This window comes from Pristiophorus japonicus, chromosome 2 (assembly GCF_044704955.1).
Source record: "Pristiophorus japonicus isolate sPriJap1 chromosome 2, sPriJap1.hap1, whole genome shotgun sequence".
Lineage (NCBI taxonomy): Eukaryota > Metazoa > Chordata > Chondrichthyes > Pristiophoridae > Pristiophorus > Pristiophorus japonicus.
In genome coordinates this window covers 354,511,439-354,529,175 of record NC_091978.1, presented here as the reverse complement: position 1 = coordinate 354,529,175, position 17,737 = coordinate 354,511,439, and the positions used below count along the sequence as shown (strand labels likewise).

The window sequence follows — 17,737 nt, the reverse complement described above, 5'->3', positions numbered from 1 at the left end:
CCGCCCTTTTGACTGTTCTGAGTGAGATTGCTCATATGTGAAGGATTACTTCCCCTTGTGGATCCAAACAGCTGCCAGAGACAGGAGGGTCCATTCTATTATGCTGAGCTGACTCAAACAAAAGTTTTAAAAATGAAGTGAATGTTCCAGCTAACTGTGCTTCCAGTAGCCCAGGCCCTGTCCCCCAAAAATATAATTCACAATACAATCTGAGCCTCACTAAGGCAGAAATAGCTCCTGCTTTAGCTGTCGAGGACCTTCCCTCCCTAAACCTCTCTCTCTCCTTCTTTAAGATGCTCCTTAAAACCTACCTCTTTGACCAAGCTTTTGGTCCCTAGTCCTAAGTCTCCTTATGTGTCAGCCGGTGGCTCAGTGGGTATCACACTTGCCTATGAGTCAGAAGGTTGTGGATTCAAGTCCCACTCCATGACTTAAGCACATAAATCCAGGCTGACACTCCAGTGCAGTCTTTCGGATGAGACGCTAAACCGAGGCCCCGTCTGTTCATAAGAAATAGGAGCAGGAATAGGCCATTTAATAAGATCATGGCTGATCTAATCATGGACTCAGCTCCACTTCCCTGCTCGCTCCCCATAACCCTTTATTCCCTTATCGCTCAAAAATCTGTCCGTCTCCACCTTAAATAGATTCAATGACCCAGCCGCCACAGCTCTCTGGGGCAGAGAATTCCACAGATTTACAACCCTCAAAGAAGAAATTCCTCCTCATCTCAGTTTTAAATGGGCGGCCCCTTATTCTGAGATTATGCCCCCTAGTTTTAGTTTCCGCTTTGAGTGAAAATATCCTCTCTGCATCCACCTTGTCGAGCCCCCTCATTATCTTATACGTTTCAATAACAGCAGCTCTCATTCTTCTGAACTCCAATGAGCATAACCCCATCCTACTCAACCTATCTTCATAAGTCATCCCCCTCATGTCAGGAATCAACCTAGTGAACCTTCTCTGAACAGTCTCCAATGCAAGTATATCCTTCCTTAAATACGGAGACCAAAACTATCTGCAGTATTCTAGGTGTGACCTCACCAATACCCTCCTGTATAGTTGTAGCAGGCCTTTTCTGCTTTTATATCCCATGCCACAATTTCAAAGAAGAGCAGGGGAGTTATCCCTAGTGTCCTGGCCAATACTTATCCCTCAATCAACATTAAAAAGAAATTATCTGGTCATTATCACATTGCTGTTTATGGGAGCTTGCTGTGCGCCAACTGGCTGCCACGTTTCCCACATTACAACAGTGACTACACTCCAAAAGTACTTCATTGGCTGTAAAGCGCTTTGCGATGTCCGGTGGTCGTGAAAAGCGCTATATAAATGTAAGTCTTTCTCCTCCATGTGGCTCGGTGTCAAATTTTGTCGGATTACGCTCCTCTGAAATGCCTTGAGATGTTTTACTACGCTAAAGGCGCTATATAAATGCTGATGTAGATGAAACCTGGTCCTCTGTCAGTTCAGTTATTTGATGATGGTAAAAGTCACACTTCGCTAAAACAAGCTAATTAACATACCTGCATCATGCAGGATTCTCACACACTAGATCGTGATCTCCCATCAAAGGACAAACCCTCGTGCTTCCTCTCTAGGCTGCTGAATCCCAACTTCACAGTTTACTTTTACTTTCTCCGGCTATCAGAAGAATGCTCCCAGAACTGCACGGAACGACTGCACCCTATTAAAGTCATAGAGCCTCTGTTAGCGGCTGCAGCCAGGTGGGCTGTGACAACAGAATAGGAATCTAAAGGAGCAGAAGAAAGATAAAGGAGAAAGAGAGAGAAAATGAGTCAGAAATACAAGAAACAGCATGAGAGAAATGAGAGAGAGAGAAAAAGATAGAGGAAGAGAATGGAAGGAGAGAATGGAAGATAAAGGGAATGAAAGAGAGAGCAAGAGCGACTGCGCACGCATGCTATGGGGGGTGGGGGGGGAGCGCACGTACAAGTGCTAGAGGGAAGGAAGAGAGAAAACTGCGGAGAGAACAGAGTGGGTGGCGGAGGGAAAGAGAGAACGTGGTGGGGGGCGTACAAAGAGAGAACGGAGGGGGAGGACACAGAGAGAGAACGGGGGAGGAGCACAGAGGGAGAAGGGGGAGGAGCACAGAGGGAGAAGGGGGAGGAGCACAGAGGGAGAAGGGGGAGGAGCACAGAGGGAGAAGGGGGAGGAGCACAGAGGGAGAAGGGGGAGGAGCACAGAGGGAGAAGGGGGAGGAGCACAGAGGGAGAAGGGGGAGGAGCACAGAGGGAGAAGGGGGAGGAGCACAGAGGGAGAAGGGGGAGGAGCACAGAGGGAGAAGGGGGAGGAGCACAGAGGGAGAAGGGGGAGGAGCACAGAGGGAGAAGGGGGAGGAGCACAGAGGGAGAAGGGGGAGGAGCACAGAGGGAGAAGGGGGAGGAGCACAGAGGGAGAAGGGGGAGGAGCACAGAGGGAGAAGGGGGAGGAGCACAGAGGGAGAAGGGGGAGGAGCACAGAGGGAGAAGGGGGAGGAGCACAGAGGGAGAAGGGGGAGGAGCACAGAGGGAGAAGGGGGAGGAGCACAGAGGGAGAAGGGGGAGGAGCACAGAGGGAGAAGGGGGAGGAGCACAGAGGGAGAAGGGGAGGAGCACAGAGGGAGAAGGGGGAGGAGCACAGAGGGAGAAGGGGGAGGAGCACAGAGGGAGAAGGGGGAGGAGCACAGAGGGAGAAGGGGGAGGAGCACAGAGGGAGAAGGGGGAGGAGCACAGAGGGAGAAGGGGGAGGAGCACAGAGGGAGAAGGGGGAGGAGCACAGAGGGAGAAGGGGGAGGAGCACAGAGTGAGAAGGGGGAGGAGCACAGAGGGAGAAGGGGGAGGAGCACAGAGGGAGAAGGGGGAGGAGCACAGAGGGAGAAGGGGGAGGGAGCACAGAGGGAGAAGGAGGGAGCATACAAAGAGAGAATGGAGGGGCCGTGCAGAGAGAGAACTGGGGGAGGGGGGTCGTGCAGAGAGAGAACGGGGGGGGGTCGTGCAGAGAGAGAACGGCAGGGGGGGGGGGAGGGAGAGACAGAGAGAGAGAGAGAAGGGGGAGGAGCGCGAGAGAAGGGGGGAGGGAGCGAGAGCGCGAGAAAGGGTGGGAGAGAGGGAGAAGGGGGTGGGAGGGAGCGAGCGAGAAGGGGGTGGGAGGGAGCGAGCGAGAAGGGAGTGGGGGGAGGGAGCGAGAAGGGGGGAGGAGAGGGGAGCGAGAGCGCGCGCGCGGGGGGGGGGGGGGGGGAGGAGAGGGGAGCGAGAGAGCGCGCACGAGGGGGGGGAAGGGGACCGAGAGCACGCGCGCGAGGGGGGGGAAGGGGACCGAGAGAGCGCGCGCGAGGGGGGGGGGAAGGGGACCGAGAGAGCGCGCGTGAGGGGGGGGGGAAGGGGACCGAGAGAGCGCGCGCGAGGGGGGGGGAGGGGACCGAGAGAGCACGCACGAGGGGGGGGGAGGGGACCGAGAGAGCACGCGCGAGGGGGGGGGAGGGGACCGAGAGAGCACGCGCGAGGGGGGGGGGAGGGGACCGAGAGAGCACGCGCGAGGGGGGGGGGAGGGGACCGAGAGAGCACGCGCGAGGGGGGGGGGAGGGGACCGAGAGAGCGCGCGCGAGGGGGGGGGGGGAGGGGACTGAGAGAGCGCGCGCGAGAGGGGGGAGGTGACCGAGAGAGCGCGCGCGAGGGGGGGGGGAGGGGAGCGAGAGAGCGCGCGCGAGTGGGGGGGAGGGGCGCGCGAGTGGGGGGGGGAGGGGAGCGAGAGAGCGCACGCGAGTGGGGGGGGAGGGGAGCGAGAGAGCGCGCACGAGTGGGGGGGGGGGAGGGGAGCGAGAGAGCGCGCGCGAGTGGGGGGGGAGGGGGGAGCGAGAGAGCGCGCGCGAGCGGGGGGAGGGAGGGGAGCGAGAGAGCGCGTGAGCGAGAAGGGGGGAGGGAGAGCGAGAAGGGGGGGAGAGGGCGCGAGAAGGGGGGGGAGAGGGCGCGAGAAGGGGGGGGAGAGGGCGCGAGAAGGGGGGAGAGGGAGCGAGAACATAAGAACATAGAACATAAGAATTAGGAACAGGAGTCGGCCATCTAGCCCCTCGAGCCTGCTCCGCCATTCAATAAGATCATGGCTGATCTGGTCGTGGACTCAGCTCCACTTACCCGCCCTCTCCCCGTAACCCTTAATTCCCTTATTGCTTAAAAATCTATCTATCTTTGACTTGAAAACATTCAATGAGCTAGCCTCAACTGCTTCCTTGGGCAGAGAATTCCACAGATTCACAACCCTCTGGGAAAAGAAATTCTTTCTCAACTCGGTTTTAAATTGGCTCCTCCGTATTTTGAGGCTGTGCCCCCTAGTTCTAGTCTTCCCAACCAATGGGGACAACCTCTCTGCCTCTATCTTGGCTCTCCCTTTCATGATTTTAAATGTTTCTATAAGATCACCCCTCATCCTTCTGAACTCCAAGGAGTAAAAGACCCAGTCCACTCAATCTATCATCATAAGGTAACCCCCTCATTTCTGGAATCAGCCTAGTGAATCGTCTCTGTACCCCTTTCAAAGCTAGTATATCTTTCCTTAAGTAAGGTGACCAAAATTGCACGCAGTACTCCAGGTGCGGCCTTACCAATACCTTATAGTTGCAGCAAGACCTCCCTGCTTTTGTATTCCATCCCTTTCGCAATGAAGGCCAACATTCCATTTGCCTTCCTGATTACCTGCTGCACCTGCAAACTAACCTTTTGGGATTCATGCACAAGGATGTTTTGTTTTGCAGATAAACTCCAAAAAGAGTTTCATGCACAAGGATCTAAAAGAGTCTAAAAGAGTTTCATGCACAAGGATCCCCAGGTCCCTCTGCACCACAGCATGTTGTAATTTCTCCCCATTCAAATAATATTCCCTTTTACTGTTTTTTTTCCCCAAGGTGGATGACCTCACACTTTCCGACATTGTATTCCATCTGCCAAACCTTAGCCCATTCGCTTAACCTATCCAAATCTCCTTGCAGCCTCTCTGAGTCCTCTACACAACCCGCTTTCCCATCAGGACCAGGTGACTTGTCTACCTTCAGTCCCATTAGCCTGTCCAGCACTACCCCCCTAGTGATAGTGATTGTCTCAAGGTCCTCCCTTCCCACATTCTTGTGGCCTGCAAATTTTGGCATGGTTTTTGTGTCTTCCACTGTGAAGACGGAAGCAAAATAATTGTTTAAGGTCTCAGCCATTTCCACATTTCCCATTATTAAATCCCCCTTTTCATCTTCTAAGGGACCAACATTTACTTTAATCACTCTTTTCCGTTTTATATATCTGTAAAAGCTTTTACTATCTGTTTTTATGTTTTGCGCAAGTTTACCTTCGTAATCTATCTTCCCTTTCTTTATTGCTTTTTTAGTCATTCTTTGCTGTTGCTTAAAATTTTCCCAATCCTCTAGTTTCCCACTAACCTTGGCCACCTTATACGCATTGGTCTTTGATTTGATACTTTCCTTTATTTCCTTGGTTATCCACGGCTGGTTATCCCTTCTCTTGCCGCCCTTCTTTTTCACTGGAATATATTTTTGTTGCGCACTATGAAAGAGCTCCTTAAAAGTCCTCCACTGTTCCTCAATTGTGCCACCGTTTAGTCCTTGTTTCCAGTCTACTTTAGCCAACTCTGCCCTCATCCCACTGTAATCCCCTTTGTTTAAGCATAGTGCGCTCGTTTCTGACACAACTTCCTGATCCTCAATCTGTATTACAAATTCAACCATATTGTGATCACTCATTCCGAGAGGATCTTTTACAAGGAGATCGTTTATTTTTCCTGTCTCATTACACAGGACCAGATCTAAGATGGCTTGCTCCCTTGTAGGTTCTGTTACATACTGTTCTAAGAAACAATCTCGTATGCATTCGATGAATTCCTCCTCCAGGCTACCCCGTGCGATTTGATTTGACCAATCGATATGTAGGTTAAAATCCCCCATGACTACTGCCGTTCCTTTTTCACATGCCTCCATTATTCCCTTGATTATTGCCCGCCCCACCGTGAAGTTATTATTTGGGGTCCTATAAACTACGCCGACCAGTGACTTTTTCCCTTTACTATCTCTAATCTTCACCCACAATGATTCAACATTTTGTTCATTGGAGCCAATATCATCCCTCACAACTGCCCTGATATCATCTTTTATTAACAGAGCTACCCCACCTCCTTTCCCTTCTTGCCTATCTTTCTGAATCGTCAGATACCCCTGTATGTTTAATTCCCAGTCTTGGCCACCTTGCAACGATGTTTCTGTAATGGCCACCAAATCATACCCATTTGTAATGATTTGTGCCGTCAACTCATTTACTTTATTTCGAATGCTGCGTGCATTTAGGTAGAGTGTTTTCACCCTAAGAAGGGGGGAGAGAGAGCGAGAGAAGGGGGGAGAGAGAGCGAGAGAAGGGGGGAGAGAGAGCGAGAGAGAACGGGCGGGTAGAGAGAGAGAGAGAGAGAGAGAGAGAGAGAGAGAGAACAGGGGGGTGGAGAGAGAGAGAGAGAGAGAACACGGGGGTGGAGAGAGAGAGAGAGAGAACACGGGGGTGGAGAGAGAGGGAGAGAGAGAACACGGGGGTGGAGAGAGAGAACAGGGGAGGGAGAGAGGGGGAGAGAGAGAGCGAGAGAGAGAGAGAGAAAGAAAGAAAGAGAAAGAGAGAGAGAGAGAGAGAGAGAGAGAAAGAAAGAAAGAAGAGAGAGAGAGAGAGAGAGAGAGAGAGAGAAATTGACCGAGAACCGGGTAGGGAGAAAGATAAAATGTGGACAGAGAGAAAATGGGAATGAGAGAAAATGGAGGAGGAGGAGAAAGGGATAGTAGTAAAAAAAAAAAGAGGGAGATGAGCATGAGATTTAAGAGGAGGTCCAAGACACAGGCCACCTTTTCAAGTGCAGTTCCATGTAACAGCTGCTGCTTTCTGCTTTTTAACCATGTTTAGTTTTGGCTGGAGGGATACTTCATGGGGCAACGAATTCACAACTTAAAATGGGACAGGATTCAGTGGGTATGCTCCAAAAAAAATAACGATTTCATTGTGTGCACACATAGACTCTCACTCACTCTCTGCTGGTACACTCTTTTGATGGAGAATGCACACATAAACAGCTCAGACTTAATTAAAATTCCTTATTTTATTTGGGGCCTCACAAGCAACGCAAACACACACAGCAGGAAGACCAAAAACAGAGAGATGCTGCCTCTCCTCAAGATGCCCTAAAACAATTGAAATAGATTAACAATTTTTTTTTAAACCGTGCAGGAGAGAGGACGTGTAAAAGTCACCGACTATAGATAACAGTATGATATTACCTAGTAATAGAATGCTTCAAGAACTCTATTGTGCGACTCCCAAGTTGACAGAATGCGAACTGGATGTACCTTGGTTATTCAATTAGCAATTCCTGTATTCCCAGAAATTGAACCTCCGCTGAGTCAGTTTGCCAGGGAAGTGGGGCAAAGTGCCAATTCGCAGTGCCGCCTCCCATACCCCAAGGGCGCTTGAAATTCGTCCAACCGCACATTGGGTTGGACAATCTTCAGGTGTCCCCAGCAGCCTTCTAAATTAGACATTAGGCCCCCCCTTAAATATGTTAATGAGGGGCCTAACGCACCATTTCAGGACCCAAAGAAAGATATGCATTTATATAGCGCCTTTCACGACCACCAGACGTCGCAAAGCGCTTTACAGTCAATGAAGTAATTTTGAGTGTAGCCACTGTTGTAATGTGGGAAATACAACAGCCAATTTGCGCACAGCAAGCTCCCACAAACAGCAATGTAATAGTGACTAGATCATCTGTTTTTGTTATCTTGATTGAGGGATAAATATTGGCCAGGACACGAGGGATAACTCCCCTGCTCGTCTTCAAAATAGTGCCATGGGATCTTTTATATCCATCTGAGAGAGCAGACGGGGCCTCGGTTTAACGTCTCATCCAAAAGACTGGGAGTGTCAGCCTGGATTTTTCTGCTCAAGTTCCTGCAGTGGGACTTGGACCCATAACCTTCTGACTCACAGGCAAGTGTGCTATCCACTGAGGTACTGGCTGACACAGCCACGATATTGGTTAACACTGAGCCAAGCAGGCACCGGGCTGCTCCACTCAGGTACTTAGGTGATCCTCCCGGCTCCACGGCGCTTCTGTTGCCGGCCCAGCCTTGACCAGCCTAACATTCTCTTCTCTCCACCACCTCCACCCTCACCCCGCTCCCGGGACTTAGCAGAGGACAACTGCCGGCAGGACACTTCGAACCAAATTGGGAGCGTTGCCTCCGCAGGCTCAACAGGAGCCCACAGTTCACCGCAATTCTTAAGAGACGGGGCTCGAGGCCTAGTCTCAAGCAAGGCTCAGGCCTACACGCCAAGTGCACTGACCATTCTGCAACCATAAAAAGACCAAAAACAATTTCTGGGTGATTTAAAAATATATTGAACTACCTCTGGGTAAAACTGGACGAGAACAATAAACAGCAACTTAAGTTGGGTGGGAGCCCAACGACAGCTGTACTAAAGTTGGCGGTTAGAGGCAGAGAGCAATGATATCGGTTTCAGAGAAGGTTTTTTTTGCCCAGTCTAGTAGAATGGAGTTGGCCATCCATGCAAATGGCTGAGTTATTTGGAGAATGTGAGCAGCTGTAATAATAGTGCAAAGTAGAAACAGAGGAATGACCACTTTGGTCTGGCTCTGGAGGACTGGATTTTCCCAATTTTACACAGTATTCTCGGCAGAATTTCCCATGATAAATCTCTGGTGCCAATTACGACCTGCACTTCTAAGTTTCACAAAGCTAATCGATACTGTAAATCTCCTCGTATTTCCAGACCCGTTTTGAAAGCAAAAATGTTGATTTATATCTTGATGACTATGTGCAGCAGCTCTTCTCTGCCACTTCTGGTCAATAATGGAACGGCCTCACGTCGTGTCCTTTGGTAAAATCAGCAGCCTCATTGTTACAATGCAACAGACACAGGGCTGAGGGAAAAGCAGAAATGGCAATTTGCCATCTATACTCCACCCAAGTAAACCACACACATTTATGAGTAATACTTACACTGCCTTTTTGTTTTTTTGGAAGATGGGGGTGCAAACAGAACCTCAGTGTCAGCTGGGTAGCATACTCTCCTCTAAGTCAGAAGGTTGTGGGTTCAAAATCTAGGCTTACACTCCAGTGCGGTGCTGAGGGAGTGCTGCACTGTCTTTTGGATGAGATTTTAAACTGAAGTCCCATCTGCTCTCTCAAGTGGACATAAAAGATCCCATGGCACTACTTCAAAGAAGAGATGGGGAGTTATATCCAGTGTCCAGGCCAATATTTATCCCTTAATGAACATAACAAAAAAAACGTTTATCTGGTCATTATCACATTGCTGTTAGTGGGAGCTTGCTGCCATGTTTCCTACATTACAACAGTGGCAACACCCCAAGAGAACTTCATTGACTGTAAAGTGCTTTTGAGACATCCAGTGGCCGTGAAAGGCACTATATAAATGCAAGTCTTTCTTTTTTTTCTCATCCTCAGTCTCTGTCCCTTCCTTCACCCCCCCCCCCCCCCACACCTCTACTCACTGACATATTGTCGAGGAGGTTAAAAGAATAAATCCAGCACAGTGTACGTGAGGGATGCTTGAACCAATAGGCACACTTATAAAGGTCCGGGACCTTGGAGACCATGCTACAGCATGGAGTCAACACTGCCTTTTTGAGCGAAGAAACGGAAAACAAAGTAACAAAGAGGGGGACAAAATGCAATCCATCGGTGATTTTTGTTCCACGTTATTATTTTAAACAAAGAAAGATTTTGATTTACATAGCCCCTTTCAGGATCGCCGGACGTCACACCGCGCTTTACAGTCAATTAAGTATTTTTGGAATGTAGTCACTGTTGTAATGTGGGAAAGGCGGCAGCCAATTTGCACACAGCAAGCTCCCACAAACAGCAATGTGATAATGACCAGATAATCTGTTTTTTTTTAATGTTATGTTGATTGCGGGATAAATATTGGCCTGGACACCAGGGATAACTCACCTGCTCTTCTTCGAAATAGTGTCATGGGATCTTTTGCGCCCACCTAAGGGGGCATACGGGGCCTCGGTTTAACGTCTCATCCAAAAGACACCACCTCAGACAGTGCAGCGCTCCTTCAGCACTGCACTGGAGTGTCAGCTTAGATTTCTGCACTGAAGTCTCTGGAGTGGGACTTTAATCCAGAACCTTCTGACTCAGAAGCGAGGGTGCTACCCACTGAGCCACAGCTGACACTTTTAAGGGTTGCAGATGATACAAATGGCTACAGCAGAAAGAGCATCAAAACCGTACATTTTTAAAATTAGATCCATGATTGTGAAATCACTAATAAGGATGGAGGGGGAGTGACCCCGTATCCAGTCACAAATTCTCAATTTACTATTTCCAAAAGGACACATCAGACAAAGATTTGTGCAAGGAGATTCAGTTCCTGCGTTCCTTACCATTTGCAATCAGCTCCCCCCTCAGTTGAAAGTGTTTGGAACTGGGTCTTAAATCTTACAAAACAAATAAACAGAGCACGCAGCGTGACAGGGCCTGATGCTGCTCGCGTGACTGCTACATTTATCTAGTATTTTGAAGTGTCCGTCTGCATCTCCATAGTTTGAAAAAAGTTCAGCTGGATATTTTTGGTAAACGTTCTATTTGGTTTGGCAGAGATCTCTTGTTATTTAGTTCTCCATTAGGAATTTGATTGCATTACCACATAGACTTATTTTTCTCGGCCCCTTCTCGCTCCTCACTCACATTATCCTCCATGAGTTGCCTCAATTGGAGATGTTTCAATTGAGCCTCCCCTTGTCCATTTTAATCCATCCAACTTTCTTTCCTCATTCCATTCCATGGAGATCGGTGATGATACTCAATCCGCTGCCAGTACAGCTTACCAAGGCAAGGGGGTGGCAGTTTAGCGATGATGTTACTGGACTCGGAATCCAAGAGGCCCGAACCAATAATCCAGAGAACAGGAGTTCAAATCCCACCACGGCCATTTGTGAGTTTGAATTCAGTTTAAAAAGCCTGGAACTACTCCAACAACTTGTATTTATATAGCGCCTTTAACGTAGTAAAATGTCCCAAGACACTTCATAAGAGTGACATAAGTCAAAAATTTTACACTGAGCCACATAAGAAGAAATTACAGCAGATGACCAAAAGCTTAGTCACAGTGGTAGGTTTTAAGGAGCGTCGAAGAGAGGTAGCGAGGCGAAGAGGTTCAGGGAAGGAGTTCCAGAGCTTAGGGCCTAGGCAGTTGAAGGCACAGCCACCGATAGGTGAGCGATTATAACCAGGGATGCTCAAGCGGGCAGAATTAGAGGAGCGCAGATACCTCGGAGGGTTTTGGGGCTGAAGAAGCTTACAGAGATAGGGAGGGGCAAGGCAATAGAGGGATTTGTAAACAACGATGAGAATTTTGAACTATCAGTAAAAGTGGATTGTTATAAAAACCCAACTGGTTCACTAATGTCCTTTTGGGAAAGGAAACTGGTCATCCTTATCCAGTCTGACCTATATGTGTCCAGTCCCTGACCAACATGGTTGACCCTTAACTGGCCTCTGAAGTGGTCGAGAAAGCCACCGAGGTGCAACAAACTGCTACCCATGGTCCAAGAAGAAAGCCCCCCACCACCACCACCTCAGGGCAACTAGGGATGGGCAATAAATGCCAACCTTGCCAGTGATGCCCACAGCTGAAATTTAATGTTAAAAATAAATTATCAGCTGCCTGTTAGGAGATTCATTGAAGAAACAGACTTGCAATTATATAGCGCCTTTACTTTGCTTCAATTTGGCTTGACTTTAGGACAAGCCAAAGTGCTTTACAGTCAATGAAGTACTTTAGAAGTGTAGTCACTGCTGTAATGTAGGAAACGCAGCAGCCAATTTGTACACGGCAAGGTCCCCACAAACATCAGATAACCTGTTTTAGTTATTGAGCAATAAATGTTAGCCAGGATACTAGTGAGAAAGCCCCTACTCTTCTTCAAATAGTACTGTGGGACCGTTTGCATCCACCTCAGTTTAACGTCTCATACAAATCCACAAGCAACCTCTCTCGCCATTCCCATGGGAAACGTGCTGGACAGGGATAATGACGAATGAATTATTTTAAAAAAGGAACCCAAATTTCTTCGTTCAGGACTGATGGGGATATTAAAGTACTTTTTGGAAAGGCAGTTTCACTTAAAGATCCAATCTAACACACTCAGAAACCATTTCTGCAGTAGGGGCAGAGCCAGTTACAAGGCTGTAAAATCACTGAATGCTGACCACTGTTCTGACGGTATTTAGAATTTATTACTCAGTATATGGAGAAACAAGACTCATTGGGCTGGATTTTCGGTTGTTTTGCGCCTCGTTTCGCACCCCGGCAGGGTGGTAAATGCTGTTTCTGGACGTGAAACGGCGCGACCAGGATTTAGCACCCGGCCAGAAGTTTGGCCAATGGTTTTGCAGCGGCGCAAAAACTTAACGCCCCCCCCTCCATTTTAACCGTGATTATGACGTCAATCATCATGCAAGGCTGCGCTAGAACTTTCGAGACCCGAATGCCTCATTTAACGCCTGCCCCAGGAAACACCTGAATAAACCAGCTGATCCCAGGATGCAGCAGGCGGTATTAGCAGCATTTTTAAATGGAGGGATGAGAATGAGACATCGCAGCTCACATCAGCTGCAACGGTTGCACACAAAACACCACGTGAAGCTCTGACTTGCAAACTTCACTTTTATCTGCCATTACAGTGCCCTTACAACTTCAGTGAGAAAATTTAATGGGGGCATTACTAGTTTCCCAGCATATTATGCTAGACGCCTTCAAGCTAGAAGGGCTCTTGGCCATGTCTGCCCACGGATGAGTCGAGGCAGAAGACCACTTGAGCCCACAACCTTTGGACTCAGAGGCGAGTGATACATTCGTTATTGTTTAATTCCTGCAATTTAAAAAATTGATTGATAATCTGCTGATTGAAACAATTAATGAACTCCATGAAGCAGCGTGAAAGTGCTACTTAAGTGTACATTCAGCAATGTTTGCCTATGGCTCAGTGGTAATACTCTCGCTGTGGAGTTAGGACATTGTGATTCAAGTCCCACTTCAGAGACTCGAGCACAACATTTTTGCTGACAATTCAATGCAGTCCTGAGGGAGTGCTGAACTGTCGGAGATGCCATTTTTTCCGATGAGCCATTATACCAAAGATCCATCTGCCCTCTCAGGTGGACATAAAAGATCGCATGGCAGGGGAGTTCTTCCCCATGTCCTAGCTAACTTTTATCCTTCAACCAAACTAGTAATAGAAACATTTAAAATAATAAAAGGGATAGACAAGATAGAGGCAGAGAGGTTGTTTCCACTGGTCGGGGAGACTAGAACTAGGGGGCACAGCCTCAAAATACGGGGGAGCCAATTTAAAACGGAGTTGAGCAGGAATTTCTTCTCCCAGAGGGTTGTGAATCTGTGGAATTCTCTGCCCAAGGAAGCAGTTGAGGCTAGCTCATTGAATGTATTCAAATCACAGATAGATAGATTTTTAAGCAATAAGGGAATTAAGGGTTACGGGGAGCTGGCGGGTAAGTGGTGCCGAGTCCACTGCCAGCTCAGCCATGATCTTTTTGAATGGCGGAGCAGGTTCGAGCGGCTAGATGGCCTACTCCTGTTCCAATTCTTATGTTCTTATAACCAACATCAAAAGCAGACAACCTGGTCATGTCATTACCTTACTGTTGTTTGTGGGATCTTGCTGTGCGAAATCTGGTTGCTTCAGGGCTTCTCAGCCAAGGACCAAAGGGCAAGAAAAGCAGGGCGTCTGCTCCTGATCGCTATCCAGTCGAGATCCTCGTGAGGACAAGATTGGCCTCAGTGAGGACGCCTCCCATGGGTGAATCGCCCGCCAGCGCTTACCGTGCAGGGCCAGACGTGAAGAACGGCTACTTTGGCTTTCCTGGAACCATCAGGAGAAAAGGGGGAGAAAAGGGGGAAAAAAGGCTGCCTGGAGAATTGACAGCATGGAATGAACACAGGAAATAAGAGCCATTAAAAAAGGTTAGAAGACAGGGTGCGGGTGGCTGGATTTGCAGCTCTAGACACCTCTTGCAGGGACGGCTAGATCGCAACCGTTAACGGGAATCCCACGGCAGGAGTTAACAGAAATCACGATGCTACTTTTCCACTTGAATGCGGGACAAGCCACCGACGTACAACTTTGAGTGGGAGCAGGAATAACCACAACGAAAGCCTTAGAGATCACAAAGCTCAGCACATACCGATCGGATCCAAAGAAAACTGCACCCCTCCAACAGCCAAAAATAAGGACCGAGTTACAGACCATCAGGCAACCAGTGCACAGAAATGTGCTTTTAAAATGGTATGCCTGCAGGAACTGCAACAGCAAAACAAAAATGCAACTGCTTTCCCCTAGTCCCACTCGAAAGTACATTCATCACATTCCCAGCACCAGTCTACCACAGTTTGTTCAAACTGAGCCTTTCGTGTACTTCGAGGTGTCGAATTCACAACAAGGGAAGACTTGAATCACGTCATGTTTTTTTTAAAAAGGACCACCAGCATGACTATGAACAGCACCAAATAACCCCACCACCACCCACCCCCTTAAACGGTTAAATCAATGCCAGAATTCAGCATGAGCTGAACAAAAAAACCCTGCTCCCGACAGTGTCAAGAAATGCATTCTTTCAAACTAATTCAGCTCAACACAAGGACATTCATTACCTTTCTCCGGCCTCTCATGTTTCTACACTGAGGCAAGGAACGGAGTTTGAGGGTCAAAAAGTGAGTTGATTGTAAAGCCATTGTTTCATATATAAAAATAAACGCAAAAATGTTTCACTTTAAAACAATGACTGAAATAAAAACAGAAAATGCTGGGAATCTGAAAGAGAGTTCAGATCAGTGAGATTTGATCGGTTGGCATTTTGTTCCTGTTGCATTGCAGAGCAGAGATTCCTTACCTGAGGGAAGGAATCACAATCCATAACGGTCACTGAAATATGTCCTTCATTTCGTTCTTTTTTTTTAAAGAGAGAAAGAGAGACAGACTGCAGCTTCTTCAGGGCTCTGCAATCCAGCTGCTGCACATCAGATGGGCAGAGGCTTTTCCCACAATCCTGTGTAGCTCTGGACCTCCCATGACCTGTGGTGTGTGTGTGTCTTCGGCTTCAAAAAAAACTACACAGAGAGGTCCTCCTCCTCCTCCAACTCCAATCACTCCGGCTGACCGAGGGGGGCCAAAACAGTCAGGCACACGCGGTGTGTGTGTCCATGGCCTGGGCTCCTCGGTGACTGATGACTCTTCAAGCAACAAAAAAAAAAGAGGGGCAAGTTTTCTTTCCTCTCACACTCTAATGTGTTTTCTCTCGTGTCTTCCTTGTCGTGTCTCGGCTCAGGTCCGACAGATGCAGCCCAGCTGCGTGTGCGTGCGCGCGCGCTCTGCCAACTTTTCAAACTGCCGCCGTTCCAACCTGACAGGTGGCGGCTCGCTCGCGCGCACGCGCGCCTTGTCTCAACTGCCACGTTTTTTTGTGCGCGCGCGCGCGCGAGGGCCGCTCCGAGCTGCTCTCCCACCCTCCCTCCCTACGCGCGCGGCTCGCAATGATCGCCGCTGATTGGCTGCCGGCTCCGTTTTTAAGGCGGGCTGGGCTGGCTGCTGCACAACAGACGGTCAGGCTTGACCTGTGGAGCCACGAGTGGTCGAGTCAGCGCGCAAACTCTTCAGTGGTGAGGCAAATGCAGTTAACCCTTCGTGGCCCAGTCACAGCAGCTGGTATGTTCTCACTTTAGAAAAAAAATATATATAAAGCGGTTAAACAAGGTGTAATTTTTTTTTTGGGGGGGAGGTGTGGGGCTGTTGGGGATGGGGAAGCCAAGTGAGGGATGTCAGTGGTAAGAACTTAATAGGAGCAAAAGTAGAAAAGCAAAATACGGCGGATTGCTGGAACCTGAAATAAGAACAGAAAATGCTGGAAATCTCAGCGTGGTCAGGCAGCATCTGGGGAGAGAGAAACAGAGTTAATGTTTCAGGTTGATGACCCGATCTGATGAAGCGTCATCGATCGGAAACGTTAACTCTCTTTCTCTCCACAGATGCTGCCTGACCACTGCTGAGAGTTCCAGCAGAAGCAGTAGTAGGCCATTTGGCCTCTCGAGCTTGCTCCGCCATTCAATAAGATCATGGCTGATCTGATCTTAGCCTCAACTCCATTTTCCTGCCTGCTCCCCATAACCCTGGACTCCCCTGTAGTTCAAGAATCTGTCTATCTCCACCTTAAATATATTCAATGACCCAGCCTCCTCAGCTCTCCGGGGTAGAGAATTCCAAAGATTCACGATCCTCAGAAGAAACTCATCTCTGTCTTAAATAACCAATCTCTTATTCTGAAACTACGCGTCCTTGTGCTCTCTGATCATGTAGTAGAATAATGTCTGCTTTTGGCATCTATTTTGACAACAGCCCCTTGCTGTGGAGTAAAGCTTCAAAAATGTGCCGTAGCTTCCAACCTCTGCTGCCCAGGCTGAAATTTCCCCCATTGTTGGGGGGTCTCTGGGGTGTGCATTTTGACACTAATCTGTGCACAATTACAGGCAACAAAAGAATCTAATGCCTGCTGACTGCAGGCAAGGGCTGCGATATAAATGAATGACATAGGTCATGCATTCAAATAAATCCCAAAGTCTGTTAAAATCAGATGATTTTGAGAGAATTATTAGCCATCTAACAATAAAAAATCCGAAAACTTTAAAGACTTGCATTGATAGCGCATTTCACATCCTCAGGACGTCCCAAAGCCATTTACAGCCAGTACTTTTGAAGTGTAGGAAACCCGGCAGCCAATTTGGGCACAGCAAGATTCCACAGACAGCAATGTGATAAAGACAGATAATCTGTTTTAGTGCTGTTGGTTGAGGGATAAATATTGGTCAGGCTATTGTGGAGCATTCCCCAGCTCTTTTGGTAACCTTCATCTCAGCTGTCTCTCAAAATTCCAAATTTCTTCCCATGAATCTTTATATTTTATTTAAGTTAGGAAGCATTACAAATATGTCCTACTGCAAAAGGTATCGGAAGAGTCACTGATAAAGCACCAGATTGGAGTTCAGGTGGTTTAAAATATCCAAACTCCTTAATGCGTAACTGTCTCGTAGCACACTCCTGGGCAATATTTCCTCCAAGCTGTGCAGACACGCAACGGGAAAGGTCTCACGCAGGCCACTCCCCGGCTTTTACTGCGCATGCGCAGAAATTTAATGAGACCGCACGTTAAAAGAAACAGGCCGCACAGAACAAAGCGCAGCTCAGAGTGAACATTGCTCCTGGGTATCTGCTATTTGGAGGAGGGACCAGCAGCAGCAGTTTCTTTCAAGTTTATCTTTCGGATGAGACATTAAACCGATGTGGACGTAAAAGATCCCATGGCATTATTTCGAAGATGACCAGGGGAGTTATCCCAGGTGTCCTGGCCAATATTTATCCCTCAATTAATATAACAAAAACAACAGATTATTCGGTCATTATCACATTGCTGTTTGTGGGAGTTTGCTGTACGCAAGTTGGCTACCGTGTTTCCAACATTAGAACAGTGACTACACTCCAAAAGTACTTAATTGGCTGTAAAGCGCGTAGAGACATCCAGTGATCATAAAAGGCGCTATATAAATCCAAGTCTTTCTTAAAGCCTAAAAGCCGCAGTCATATT

General features: G+C 48.2%; 1 protein-coding gene across 2 annotated transcripts in view; it reads right to left on the bottom strand.

The window, feature by feature from the left end:
• LOC139249545 (PH and SEC7 domain-containing protein 3-like) overlaps positions 1-17,737 on the bottom strand; it is a 201,433-nt gene that overhangs the window by 176,214 nt on the left and 7,482 nt on the right. The window contains exon 1 of one of the 2 annotated variants that reach the window (XM_070872493.1): positions 14,996-15,506. The exons of the other annotated variant lie outside the window; for it this stretch is intronic. The gene's annotated coding sequence lies outside the window, so the exon portion shown is untranslated. Of the gene's footprint in view, positions 1-14,995; positions 15,507-17,737 lie in introns of those variants that run through there. 2 annotated transcript variants of the gene reach the window in all.